Source organism: Pelophylax lessonae (genome assembly GCF_965119305.1).
Source record: "Pelophylax lessonae genome assembly, chromosome: 3".
Lineage (NCBI taxonomy): Eukaryota > Metazoa > Chordata > Amphibia > Anura > Ranidae > Pelophylax > Pelophylax lessonae.
Genome location: NC_138770.1, coordinates 977,087 through 990,925, shown reverse-complemented (window position 1 = coordinate 990,925; position 13,839 = coordinate 977,087). Strand labels below are relative to the sequence as shown.

General features: G+C 49.1%; 2 protein-coding genes across 2 annotated transcripts in view; one reads left to right on the top strand and one right to left on the bottom strand.

Annotated features, from left to right (window-relative positions):
• The window catches only part of LOC309549119 (uncharacterized protein), a 2,919,967-nt gene that overhangs the window by 2,417,064 nt on the left and 489,064 nt on the right, over positions 1-13,839 (top strand). The gene's annotated exons all lie outside the window — the stretch shown is intronic.
• Positions 1-13,839, bottom strand: part of LOC309549117 (uncharacterized protein) — a 4,285,597-nt gene that overhangs the window by 3,893,355 nt on the left and 378,403 nt on the right.

Sequence of the window (13,839 nt, the reverse complement as noted above, 5' to 3'; positions counted from 1 at the left end):
AACATTTAGGAACTGCCTAGCCTTGGCTGAGTGTGCAGTTCCTTCTGCCCAGTCTATATCAGGATAATTAAAGTCCCCCATTATAATGATATTTCCCATCCTTGCTGCCAATCCTATCTGTAAAATGAGGTCCGCCTCCCCCTCCTCCCTCTGGTTGGGGGGCCTATAGCATACGCCCAATATTACCGCCACCGTGCCTTCCCTTTGAAATTCTACCCATAGGGATTCTGCCTCGTCCATAGCTCCATTATTAATATTATCCCTCATATTTACCTGTATACTGTTCTTAATATACAGACATATCCCTCCCCCTTTTTTACCTTCTCTATCCCTGCGATAAAGGGAATACCCCTGAATGGTCGCCATCCAGTCATGAGAGCTGTCAAACCAAGTTTCTGTTATCCCCACAAAATCTAAGTCCTCCTCAAACATCAGCAGCTCCAGCTCTCCCATCTTGTTGGCCAGGCTTCTGGCATTGGTATACAAACCTCTTAATTTTGACCGGTTACATATATCCTCATTTGATGTTTTTAGGCTGCTCTCTTGATTTTTCCCCATACCCACCCTGGGTATAGGAGCTCCGAACACCCTACCGCTAATGCCCCCATTTCTGCCCTCTGAAACTTGCTTTCCACTGGCTAATTCTACATCTGTACCCTCCCCCCCATCACCTAGTTTAAAAGCCCCTCTAACTTTTTGTCCATCTTCTCACCCAGTACGGCTGCACCCTCCCCATTTAGGTGCAATCCGTCCCTACCAAAGAGCCGGTGACCGACTGAGAAGTCGGCCCAGTTCTCCAGGAACCCAAAACCCTCCTTACTACGCCAGCTCCTGAGCCACTTGTTAACTTCCCTAATCTCCCGCTGCCTCTCTGGTGTGGCTCGAGGTACAGGTAGTATTTTGGAAAATTCTACCTTGGAGGTCCTACACCTCAACTTAGCTCCTAAGTCCCTGAAATCATTTAGGACTCTCCATCTTCCTCTGCCTATGTCATTGGTACCCACGTGTACCATAACAGCTGGGTCTTCCCCAGCCCCACCCAATAATCTGTCCACCCGATCCGCGATGTGCCGAACCCGAGCGCCCGGCAAGCAACAGACTGTTCGGCGCACACGGTCTTTTTTGTTTGTTTTTTTGTTGGGAGTTTTCTACTTATGGTTGCTCTTTGTGTGTGTGTTCTAGTGTGGCTGAGGCCCTCTGCCGGGCCCCTGCTGCTGCCTAGACGGTGGGCAGGTGGCCTGGCCCTTCTGGTGTCAGTGGCGTGGTGGTGTATGCCTATCCTATTGCTGCTAGAAATCCCAGCTCTTCATGGCGAAGGTTGATGTGATTTCTTGGAATGTGCGGGGTATGAACTCTGCGGTCAAGCGCTCCCTGGTCTTCACCTTCCTGCGCAGATATACCCCCCACATTTGTGTCTTACAGGAGACTCACCTGCTGGGCTCTCGTACTCTGGGCCTGGGTGGGCTCTCATTACCATGCCACGTATTCCTGTTACACCAGGGGAGTCAGTGTCCTCGTGCACCAGTCCCTGCCTTTTCATTTGTTGGAGGTTCGGACCGACCCGGCCGGCCCCTATGTACTGCTACATGCTACCATACACTCTGTGCCCTTCCTCTTGGTGGGTCTTTATTTGCCTCCCCCTGTTGACCATGATTTTCTTTACACCATTATGCAGCTGACTATTTCTTTTGATGTATCTAATGTACTATTGTTGGGTGATTTCAATATGTCCCCCACTCTGGACCGCCTCCACCCCCCCTCGGGCTGGTGTGACGCCTTGGCCCGCTGGATGTCCACCTTCTCTTTGATGGACGTCTGGCGGTGCTTACACCCATCGGATAGGGCGTTTACCTGTCACTCGGCCTCTCATCGGACTTTCTCCCGAAGTGACTTAGCCCTGGCCTCTTTGAAGGTCATTTGAATGGTCACATTGGCCTCTATTCTGCCTAGGGGTATTTCTGACCATGCCCCCTTTTTGCTTTCCCTCCGGGTGTCTGCTGAGAGGTCGGGTGGTGGCTGGCGACTGTCCAGATACTGGATTATGGAGCCCTCTATTTTTGCTGCCCTGCCAGCTGAGTTATCTCACACAATGTTATCTGGTCACACAATGAAGAGCATCCTGATCCCTTGGTCTTGTGGGATGCCTTCAAGGCCTGGCTGCGGGGTATGTATATCACTCGTATTGCTGTGGCCCGCAGAAGGTCCATTATGCATCCTTCCAGCGGGCGCTCCGTGATCTTTCGGTGTGCAGGGCTGCTGCCACTGAAAAGCAGAGGTGGGGGACTTGAGTCACATGACTTGACTTAAGTCAGACTTAAGTCACCAGTTTGAGGACTTGAGACTTGCTTGACTAAAATTAATAAAAGACTTGACTTGACTTTGACTTGGTATTCATGACTTGAGACTTGACTTTGACTTGAGACGTATGACTCCAAATGACTTTACTTTTTTAAGTTATTAAATATTAGCATTTTCTCAAGATGTTTTAAGGCAAAATGAATGTGCCTGTTATGTTTCTGACACCACAGTCACTTAAAACACCTCAGTGTGTTCTTATTTTTAGGACACTGGCTGTTTAACAATGGAAATACTTAAAGCGGAGTTCCACCCATTTTAATAAGTTTAGATGTACGTAATCCCCTTTAAAATGCTTTTACCAATGTAAACTATTTATTTTTTTTTTGCAAGGAAATCCCTTTTTTTCTTCTTTATTCATCCGCATTTCCGGGTCTGGCTGCCTATAGGCGATTATGTCACTAGGCGATTTGCAAGGGCTGCTGGGATGTAATCGCCTGGTGACGAAATCTCGCATTATTACACCGGCACCAGCTGTACTCAGAGATGTATTGCTTGGAGTCCGTGCTCCGTGAGAGGAGACTCAAAGTAATACATCCCGTAAAGTTCACTGAGAGGAGGCGGGGCACGGACTCCAAGCAATACATCTCTGAGTACAGCTGGTGCTGGTGTAATAATGCGAGATTTCGTCACTAGGCGATACGCAAGGGCTGCTTGGAATCGCCTATTGACGTAATCGCCTATAAGCGGCTGGACCCGGAAGTGCGGATGAATAAAGAAGAAAAAAAGGTATTTCCTTGCAATAAAAAAAAAAAAAAATGTTTCCATTGGTAAAAGCATTTTTAAAGGGGATTACGTACATCTAAACTTATTAATTATTTTGAGCTGTTTGGGCATTCAAAGTGTTTCTTTAATATGCCAAGAAAAAAGCACTAAGCAGTTTTGTTAATGTTGAAAATAAAACAAAACCTTTCCTGACCACTGACTTTTAACTGATTTAAAGGTGAAAATTGGGGTAGATCAGTATTTTGACTTGATTTGTGACTTGACCAAAATAAATGACTTGACTTGACTTGCTTGACTTCTATCAGTGACTCGACTTGACTTGCTTGCTTTTCGCCACAGTAACTTGGGACTTGCTTGAGACTTGAAGGTTAAGACTTGAGACTTGCTTGCTTGTGACTTGCACATGTGTGACTTACTCCCATGTCTGCTGAAAAGTCCCTTCTCTCGACAGCCCAACGTATTTTTGAATATGGTGACAAGAATGGGCGCCTCTTGGCCTGGCTGTCGATGGAACAGACTGCCGTCACACACATTGGTTGGATCCGGTCGCTGTCAGGCACCCTGTTGTCTGAATTACCTGATATTAATGATTGTTTTTGGGATTATTATCTCACTCTATACACTTCTAGGGTGAATTATAGCGCAGATGGTCTGGAGTGTTTTCTAGCCGGTATTTCGCTCCCGGAATTGGATGATGAGGTTAGAGACCGCTTAGATAGTCCTATCACGCTGGAGGAGGTCCAGATCGCTCTGTCTGGCAAGGGCCCGGATGGTATCCCTGTGGAATTTTATTCCTCTTTTCAGGAATCCCTGGCTCCACGCTTGGTGGAGCTGTTGGGTCGGTTCACGGACTTGGACGCCTTGCCCGGACTCCTTCTCTGAGGCCCTCATTGTACTAATACTTAAGCTTGGTAAGGACCCAGAGGACTGTGCCTCGTACCATCCTAATTCCCTGCTGAATGCTGATGCCAAGCTCTTGGCCAAGGTCTTGGCCATTCGTTTGACCTCGGTCATTGAGGATCTTGTGCATGTGGATTAGACCGGTTTTATGCCAGAGAAGGGACGGATATTCATCTCCGTTGTCTTCAACTGAACCTCTCTGCCTTTACATCTTAATCCTGGTCAATGGGTAGTGGCCTCCCTCGACGCGGAGAAGGCCTTCGACTCGGTCGAGTGGCCCTATCTCTGGTCTGTGCTCCGTCGTTTTGGGTTTGGCCCTCGCTTTATGGGTTGGTTGCGCCTGCTCTATCGTTGCCCGCTGGACCGAGTTCGCACTAATGGTGCTACTTTTGCTGCCTTTCCGTTGCGTAGGGGGACAAGGCAGGGGTGCCCTCTCTCGCCGGGTCTTTTTGCCCTGGCGGTGGAGCCCCTGGCGGCCTTGCTTCACTCCTTGGAGGCTGTGCGCGGCTGGTGGATTGGTCCCCTTGAGGAAAAGGTGTCCCTGTATGCTGATGATACCCTGCTCTATTTAGCCGATGCATCCTCGTCCCTTCAGGCTGCCCTGGCCATTTTTGAATCCTTCGGCGGGTTTTCGGGGATACGTATTAATTGGACCAAATCAGTTTTGTTTACCCTAGATCCGAATGCGAGGACCCTGGCGGCCCCTTCCCCCCTGTTGTCGGTTGACAAATTTAAGTACCTGGATGTCAGGATCACTAAAGACCCCAGAGATTACCTCTCTCGCAATGTTGCTCCTATCCTGGACCGACTTCGTGAGCGCTGTGCGGGCTGGGGGTCCGTGCCTCTGAATCTTTTGGGCCGCATTAACATCATCAAAATTATTTTTTTGCCTAAATTTCTTTGTTTTTCGCCATTCCCCATCGTGGATCCCCACAGTTTTTTTCCGTGACCTGGACGCCTGTATCGGCTCTTTTTTGTGGGCTGGCTCGCATCCCCGGCTGGCGTGCTCTACCTTACAACTCCCGGTGTCCTCGGGGGGACTGGCCCTTCCTCATTTCAAATTTTATTTTTGGGCGGCCGTCCTGGTTACCATACACTTGTGGTTTGCGGGGTCTAGGTCGAATGCAGAAATGTGCCTGGAGGCTGCTTGTCTGAGCTCCCTGGCGGGTCTTGGCAACCTGGCCTACCGTGGCGCGGGTGCTTATCCGTCTCTTCCCCTCCCCACCAGGACTACTCTCTGGGTTTGGAAGGTGGCCAGAGTGCGGTTTCTCGAGCCTAATACTTGGTCTCCTTATCAGCCCCTGTGGGGCAACCCGTCGCTCCCTCATTTGCGGATGCTTCCTGATCCGCAGGTGTGGGCCCGATGTGGCATCCAGCGGCTAAAAGACATTATGCCACTTGGCACACTTCCGGACTTGCGTGGCTCCTTTGCCCTGCCTCACTGGATAGGTTTCCCCTACCTCCAACTGCGACATGCGGTTCGTGCCCAATTCCCGACCACCCCGGTACTACAGACCGATTGTCTGGAGGATGTGCTCGCGCAGGCTGAGCTCCCCAAGCCTCTTTCTGCCCTTTACGCTACCTTGTTGGTTACGGACTCTCCTGCCCTGGAGCGTCTTTGGCAATGCTGGTCTTCGGATTTGCCTGCCCTAGATAGGGAGGAATGGGAGGACTACCTGGGAAATGGTTCCAGATCGGTCATTGCCTCTAGAGACAAACTTATCCATACTAAATTTCTGCACAGAGTTTATTTCACTCCACTGGGACTGCACAGAATGTATCCTGCGAGATCGGCCGACTGCCCTAAATGTTTAGTAGCTGAGGGCTCTTACTTGCATATGTTTTTGACTTGCCCACGGGTGGAGGAGATTTGGGGTGCTGTGTTTGACCTCCTGAACACTCGTCTCCATCTCACTGTCACACACACCCCGGAGCTGGCACTCTTGGGCATTCCTGATAAGGTTAGACGCTGTAAGTACTCGCGGCTGATGATTTCTTTGTTGCTGTATTATGCTAGGAAGGAAATCATTCTTCGCTGGGGTTCTCCCTCCCCCCCACGCTGACTGCGTGGGTGGCCCTTGTGAACGGGGCTCTCCCTCTGTACAAACTTACTTACATTAATAGAAACTGTCCCCACAAATACGAAAAGATTTGGCAGCCCTGGGTGGATGGTGCGGTTTATCTCCACTTCTCCTTGCTGCTATTTGACTCACTTGTCTGCCGGTTCTGTATTTTCTGTTACTGTATGTATGCAATGTTTCCCCACCACGCTTACTCGGATGCTACTAGCGCACTGGTTTCTCCCATCTGTCTATGTTACTGGCCAATGGCTACACGTTTGTTGTATACTGTTGTTTAATTCTGATTTTTTTCAATAAAGAGCAACCTTGTTTGTAAAAAAAGAAAATTGTGTGGATTGCTGCTCTTGCCAGAGGGCATGGGGTGATGGGAGATTTGGGTACAGTTAAGCGATGGAGGCCCAGGGTTTGGGGTTTAATCTCGAGAGGTTGGGAGAAGCAGAAGGGTGAGGGAGGTAATATGGGATTGCAATTTATATGAAGGGACGTGCCTCAGGGTTCTGGAGGTTTTATTAGCATGTGGGTTTAGAATTAGCAGGAGTTGGGTGAGTGCAGTAATAGGGAGAGGACAGAAGTGAGGGTGATATATACAGGCTGTGGGGTGGAGAAGAGGGGTGAAGAAAGAGAGATTAAGGAGTGAGGACACAACTATCAGAAGGATTTTTTAGAAAGTGCATGTTACAGAGAGGAAGGAGAGCTGAATTAGGAAACAAGGTCACCTGCAGTCTGTTTGGCGTTTTTCAAAGTAGTTTGCTGTGTATTCTCGCTTTGTGCAATCGCTGAAGTGCGCCCACTTAAATAAAGAACCAACTTATAGAAAGACGTGCTCTCCCCAGCCATATATAGTGTGGAAACTTAGATGTACCCCTTCAGGGTCATAGCATTCCCCCACTTACAGGGCTGATACATTTCCTTCATTTTGGTGATGTCTCCTTTTCCACCAATGACCTTCTCACCTCATCAATCTATTGTAGAATTACTAACAATGTCCCGCTTACCCCTAGCGCAGGTGGTCAGACACTATAGCTGGATTCTGTGTTCTTCGCCTATAGCAGCCTCCTTTCCCATAAGGCAAGCAGGCCTACCGATACTCAGTTGCCCCCAGGACTTAAACACAATGCTATGATGAATGTTGGCAGAAAAACTATCAGCGCAGTTATCACCAAAAAATAAATGAATTAATCTCAGAGCAGGGATATAATCAACCAGTGTACAAACCCAAAACAGTGTATAAAATAAGAAGATCTGGCAGCTAAGACAAAATAGTGTTATTCACTTACACAATACAATTTGATCAAACTTAAAAGGTGCTGCTCGAGAAACAAAATGTAACATAATGGAAATCAATCTGTGTATACAATAAAAAGTGCAATCTCAGTGTCCATAAATCATAGGTGCATTCTGGTATCCAGAACTGTGATCGCCCAATAATGTGATTAGTACAAAATACTGTGCTCCACTCCACCGCCACCAGAGATCTAAGCCTCTCACCTTAAACTTTGACCCAGAGACCTGAGCAAAACAAAGCTTTTACCCCTCAGGGGTCACAGGCAGGTGTCACCGTATGGTGTGGAGGTTTCACTAATGGATGCACTGGGACCAGCTAACCGCAATGGTGCCGCTCTAACACAGGGCACAAAGATATCACCACATAAGCAGAAAGAAATCTAATGCTCTCTAGAGCTCTACTGTTGAAGTCAGCGCCCTGTCGGCAAAGCTGTAACGTGTATAGGGGGCGGAGCCTTTCCTGCTGCTGGCTGCATCCTCTCTGTTGTGCGGTCTTATTGTATTACGAGCGTGTCTCCAAGAAGCTGTTTGTGAGTACCTTTATTTAACCACTTCCCGCCCACCCTATAGGCGATTGATGTCCGGAAAGTGGTTGCATTTTTCTGACCGGACGTCATATGACGGCGGCAGGATAATGCGCTCTGCGCGCCCCCCGGGGGGTGCGCAGAGTGGCGACCGGTGATGCGGCGTGTCACACTGACACACCGCATCTCCGATCTCGGTAAAGAGCCTACTGACGTAGGCTCTTTACCATGTGACCAGCCGTGTCCAATCACGGCTGGTCATATAGTACACAGGAAGAGCTGTTGATCGGCTTTCCTCAATACGTGCCTGACAGGCACAAGTAAAGGAGAGCCGATCTGTGGCTCTCCTGACAGGGGGGGTCTGCACTGGTAATCAGAACATTGATTACCAGTGCAGACCCTCGGGGGGGAGGGTGCCACTAGAACCACCAGGGATGCCCACCCATGATCCCAGGGATGCCCACTATGGCCACCAGGGATGGCAATCAGGGCTCAGGGAGCCCACCAGTGCCCTCCCCGCCAGTGCCCTCCCCATCAGTGCTGCCCGCCAGTGCCTATCATTGCCATCTATCAGTGCCCATTATTGCCCACCAGTGCCGCCTATCAGTGCCACCTATCAGTGCCCACCAATGCTGCATATCAGTGCTACTTATCAGTGCCGCATATCGGTGCCTCCTCATCAGTGCCTGTCAGTGCAGCCTCATCAGTGCAGGAAAAAACGTATTTATTTACAAAATTGTACAACGTAAACAAAAAAACGTTTTGTTTTTTTTAAACTTTTCGGTCTTTTTTTTATTTGTTTAGCAAAAAAGAAAAAACCTTTGCGGTGATCAAATACCACCAAAAGAAAGCTCTATTTGTGGGGGGAAAATGACATAAATTTGGTGTAGGTACAGTGTTGCATGACCGCGCAATTGTCATTCAAAATGCAACAGCGCTAAAAGCTGAAAATTGGCCTAGGCAGGAAGGGGGTGAAAGTGCCCTGTATTGAAGTGGTTAAATAAACGGCTGTATATGCTTTACCCGCACGGAGAGCATTCGATTTCTTTCTGCTTATGTGGTGATCTCTTTGTGCCCTGTGTGAGACCGGCACCATCGTGGTTAGCTGGTCCCAGTGCATCCATTAGTGAAACCTCCACACCATCCGGTGACACCTGCCTGTGACCCCTGAGGGGTAAAAGCTTTGTTTGGCTCAGGTCTCTGGGTCAAAGTTTAACCACATCCATACAGGGCACTTTCACCCCCTTCCTGCCCAGGCCAATTTTCAGCTTTTAGCGCTGTTGCATTTTGAATGAGAATTGCGCGGTCATGCAACACTGTACCTAAACCAAATTTATGTCATTTTCCCCCCACAAATAGAGCTTTCTTTTGGTAATATTTGATCACCGCAAGGTTTTTTTTTTTTTGCTAAACAAATAAAAAAAAAAAAAGACCGAAAAGTTTGAAAAAAAAAAAAGGTTTTTTGTTTATGCTATACAATTTTGTAAGTAAATAAATTTTTTCCTGCTCTGATGAGCACTGATGAGGCTGCACTGATGGGGTGTCACTGATGGGGTGGCATGATATGTGGCACTGATATGCAGCACTGATGGGCACTGATATGTGGCACTGATAGGTAGCACTGATGGGCACTAATGGGCACTGATAGGCAGAACTGGTGGGCAATAATGGGCACTGGTGGGCGGCACTGATAGATGGCAATGATGGGCACTGGTGGGCAGCACTGATGGGGAGGGCCCTGGCGGGCTCGCTGAGCCCTGATTGCCATTCTTGGTGGCCATAGTGGGCATCCCTGGGGTCATGGTTGGGCATTCCTGGGATCATGGGTGGGCATCCCTGGTGGTTCTAGTGGCACCCCCCCCCCCCAAGGGTCTGCACTGGGAATCAGTGATCTGATTACCAGTGCAGACCCCCCCCCCCTGTCAAGAGAGCCGCAGATTGGCTCTCCTTTACTCGTGACTGTCAGGCACATACTGAGGAAAGCCGATCAATGGCTCTTCCTGTGTACTATGTGACCAGCTGTGATTGGACACGGTTGGTCACATGGTAAAGAGCCTACGTCAGTAGGCTCTTTACCGAGATCGGAGATGCGGTGTGTCAGTGTGACACGCCGCATCACCGATCCCCGCTCTGTGCACCCCCTGGGGGTGCGCAAAGCGTATTATCCTGCCGCCGTCATATGACGTCCGGTCAGGATAATGCAACCACATTCCCGCCGTCAATCGCCTATAGGGCGGGAAGTGGTTTAGGTGAGAGGCTTAGATCTCTGGTGGCGGTGGAGTGGAGCACAGTATTTTGTACTAATCACGTTATTGGGTGATCACAGTTCTGGATACCGGAATGCACCTATGATTTATGGACACTGAGATTATACTTTTTATTGTATACACAGATTGATTTCCGATATATGTTACACTTTGTTTCTGGATACCGGAATGCACTTATGTTATATGGACACTGAGATTGCATTTCCATTATATGTTACACTTTGTTTCTGGCGCAGCACCTTTTGATCACAATGCTATGATGCCTGGCCACCCCACCAGGGCAGGAACGAACTGAGCACAGCAACCAGGTACTTGCGGTTGGCAGACAGGCAGAGTGGTTGAACGACAGTCCAGTTACAAGGCAGGCAAGGTTCAGAATAGTCAGGGTCAAATCCGTAGTCAAAAGGCAGACAGAGTTCAGAGAGTAGTCGAGATCTGAATTTGAATTAAGGCCTTCAACAAGGGAATCCAAACAGCAGGGTAGACCAACAGAGAGCTTGGAGCACGTGTTACAAACGCAATATCACAAGCATGAGACTGCGGGCTTGGCTGACTTCAATCAGATTTGGTCTCCACTCAGAGACTGACCACATCACTCACTTTGCAGATAGACAGAAAGAAATAATGCATCACAGCCAAAACCAGGATGCTGGAATGAGGAGCAATAGCACAACTGTCTGGAACCATAAACCAGGCAGTGACAGAAAATGTAATTAAAAATCACACCTTTAATGTAATAGCAAAAATAACACAGAACAGGAATGTAGTCAGAAGCCAGGGTTTGGAAGACAGAGCGGGTAATCAGACAAACCGGGATCAGAAATCAGCGTTGTCAGAAGCCAAAAATCAGGATCAGAAAACAGAAGAGACGTCAGCCAGGGCAAGTCATAACAGGAACAAAGCAGAGACATGCTGGAGATGTTGACCAGGCAAAGGCACGGAGGAAATCAGCAAGGTAGTTTAAATAGCAAAAAGGGGGTGGCTGTAGGCTGGACTAATGAGGCAGGTAATGGTAACCAGGTGAGTCACTGTGGAATAATGAGTGGCTGGTAATTACCAGACAGCTGAGCAGCCTCTGTGCAATGAGTAGAGAGCTGCTATTAATAGCAGAAGCCCAGCCCTGACAACAACACACTCCTGACAAACGCATTGTACTGCTTTTATTAGTGGGGGGGGGGTGTATTTAGGGAGGATTGGAATATGCATGTCTTTATTTTTTAGGATTCAAATAAGAAGAGTTACATAGTTACATAGTTAGTGAGGTTGAAAAAAGACATCAGTCCATCCAGTTCAACCTATGATGTGTGTGTGTGTTTGCTTTAAACCGTACATTGTATACCCCTGTATGTTGTGGCCTTTAAGGTGTCCATCTAATAGTTTTTTGAAACTATCAATGCTCCCTGCTGATACGACTGCTTGTGGAAGAGAATTCCACATCCTTACCGCTCTTACAGTGAAGAACCCCTTACGCACTTTAAGGTTAAACCGCCTTTCCTCAAGTTTTAGTGAGTGGCCACGTGTCTTATTGTATCTCCTTTCTCTGAATAGTTTGTTCCATATGCTAGGGTCGCCAGTACAGTATTTGTACATTGATATCATATCCCCCCTCAATCGTCTCTTCTCCAGAGAGAATAGGTTCAGTGCTTGTAGTCTTTCCTCATAGCTGATGTCCTCCATTCCCCTAATTATTTTTGTTGCCTTTCTCTGGACTTTCTCCAGTTCCAGCACATCCTTCCTGAGGACCGGTGCCCAGAACTGGACAGCATACTCCAGATGTGGCCGGACCAGAGTCTTGTAGAGCGGGAGAATAATCTCTTTATTTCTGGAGTGAATCCCCTTTTTTATACAACCCAGTATTCTGTTGGCTTTGCTTGCGGCGGCTTGGCATTGCATGCCACTGCCAAGCCTGTTGTCTACCAGTACAAGAAAGAGGAAAAAAATGTAATTTGCAATAAATATCCGGAATCGTGTTTTTTTTCTTTTTCACAATGATCCCAGTCTCAGATATTCATCCTAAAATGTGATCAGTAAAGTCACCGGAGTAAACGGAGATCACCGGAATATGATGTGTCCTGACAAAGCCCACAGAAAAAGTTTTTTAATTGTAGAAGAGGTGGGACGCACAGGGAGAAATGATTCTTTGTGTGCAGAAACCTCACACAGCGCCCCCCCCCCCCAGCTCCTCCTCCCAATGTCTCTCCAATCAGACTCAGAGAATCCTATGACACCACACTGACCACACAGCTCCTCCCCCAATGTCTCTCCTATCAGGGTCAGAGAATCCTATGACACAGAGACGTAACTAGAACCTTCTGGGTCCCAGTGCAAGAAACCATGAAGGGGCCCCCTTGAGTCCCGGCCAGGGCCCTTCCCACTTATCCCTGGGCTGGAGGGCAGCAGGACCTGGATAGGAGGGCAGCGGGGTTGACACATAGAAGAACAAATCCCCTCCATTTTCCTTCTGAAGCCGCTGAATGCCTATGGGAGGGAGAGGAGGGAAACTTAGCTTTTAGCAGCTGCAGGAGAAGAATGGAGGGGATTTGTTCCTCTATTGGGCTATTGCAATTGCGACCCACTTTAGTTACGCCCCTGGGATGAGTGGCAGCGGTGGTGGTGGGGGATGGGATCAGTGGTAGCAGTGGTGGTTGGGTGGAGATGGAATCAGTGTCAGCGGTGGTGGTGGGGGGATGGGATGATTGGCAGCTGTGGTTGAGGGGGAATGGAATGGGATAAGTGGCAGTGGTGGTGGAATGGGATGAGAGGCAGCAATGGTGGAGGGGATGGGATGAGTAGCAGCGGTGGGGAGGAATGGAATGAGTGGCAGGGGTGGGATGGAATGAGTGGTGGTGGTTGGGGGGGAATGGAATGGGATGAGTGGCAGCGGTGGTGGTGGGGGCTGGGATGAGTGGCAGTGGTGAGGGGGAGATGGGAGCAGTGGTGGTGGGGGAATGGGATGAGTGGCAGTGGTGAGGGGGGCATGGGATCAGTGGCAAGGGTGGTGGTTGGGGGGGATGGAATGGGATGAGTGATAGCAGTGGTGGGGGGGATGGATTTAGTGGCAGCAAATGTGCTGGTGTGTGGGGGGGGGAGGGGGATCAGTGGCAGCGGTAGTGCTGGTGTGTGTGTGTGTGTGTGTGGTGGGGGGGGGGGTGGGAATCAGTGGCAGTGCTGATATTGAGGGATGAGATCAGTGTCACTCCCTCTCTTGCAGATCACTTGGTCCCTCCTCCTTGCTAGGTCTCAGTGTATCTTAGGCTTTCTTCCTGTGTCTCCAGTAACTCCTATCATGGGGTCTCCTCACACGGTGAAGAGCTCCTCCCTTTCACTCTACTGGCCCAGCCCAGGTCATCTGATTTTCTCTTTCAGTCTCCCAACATTGTATCTCCCTCCCCTACTGAACTCAATGGGCGGGCAGAGAGGATGGACAGGGACTGTGTGCCTGTGAGAGTGCACATTAATGACCAGTGTATGATCTACCGAGCAGCGGCGGGCCCCCCTACAGTGGCGGAACTGCAGGACCCCTTCGCAAGTGCGACTGCTGCAACCCTGGAAATTCCCCCACTGCTATGACATGACACTGACCACACAGCTCCTCCTCCCAATGTCCCTCCAATCAGAGCCAGAGATTCCTATGACATCACACTGACCTCACAGCTCCTCCCTCCAATATCCCGCTATCCGACTCTTTATTTCTGATGCTCT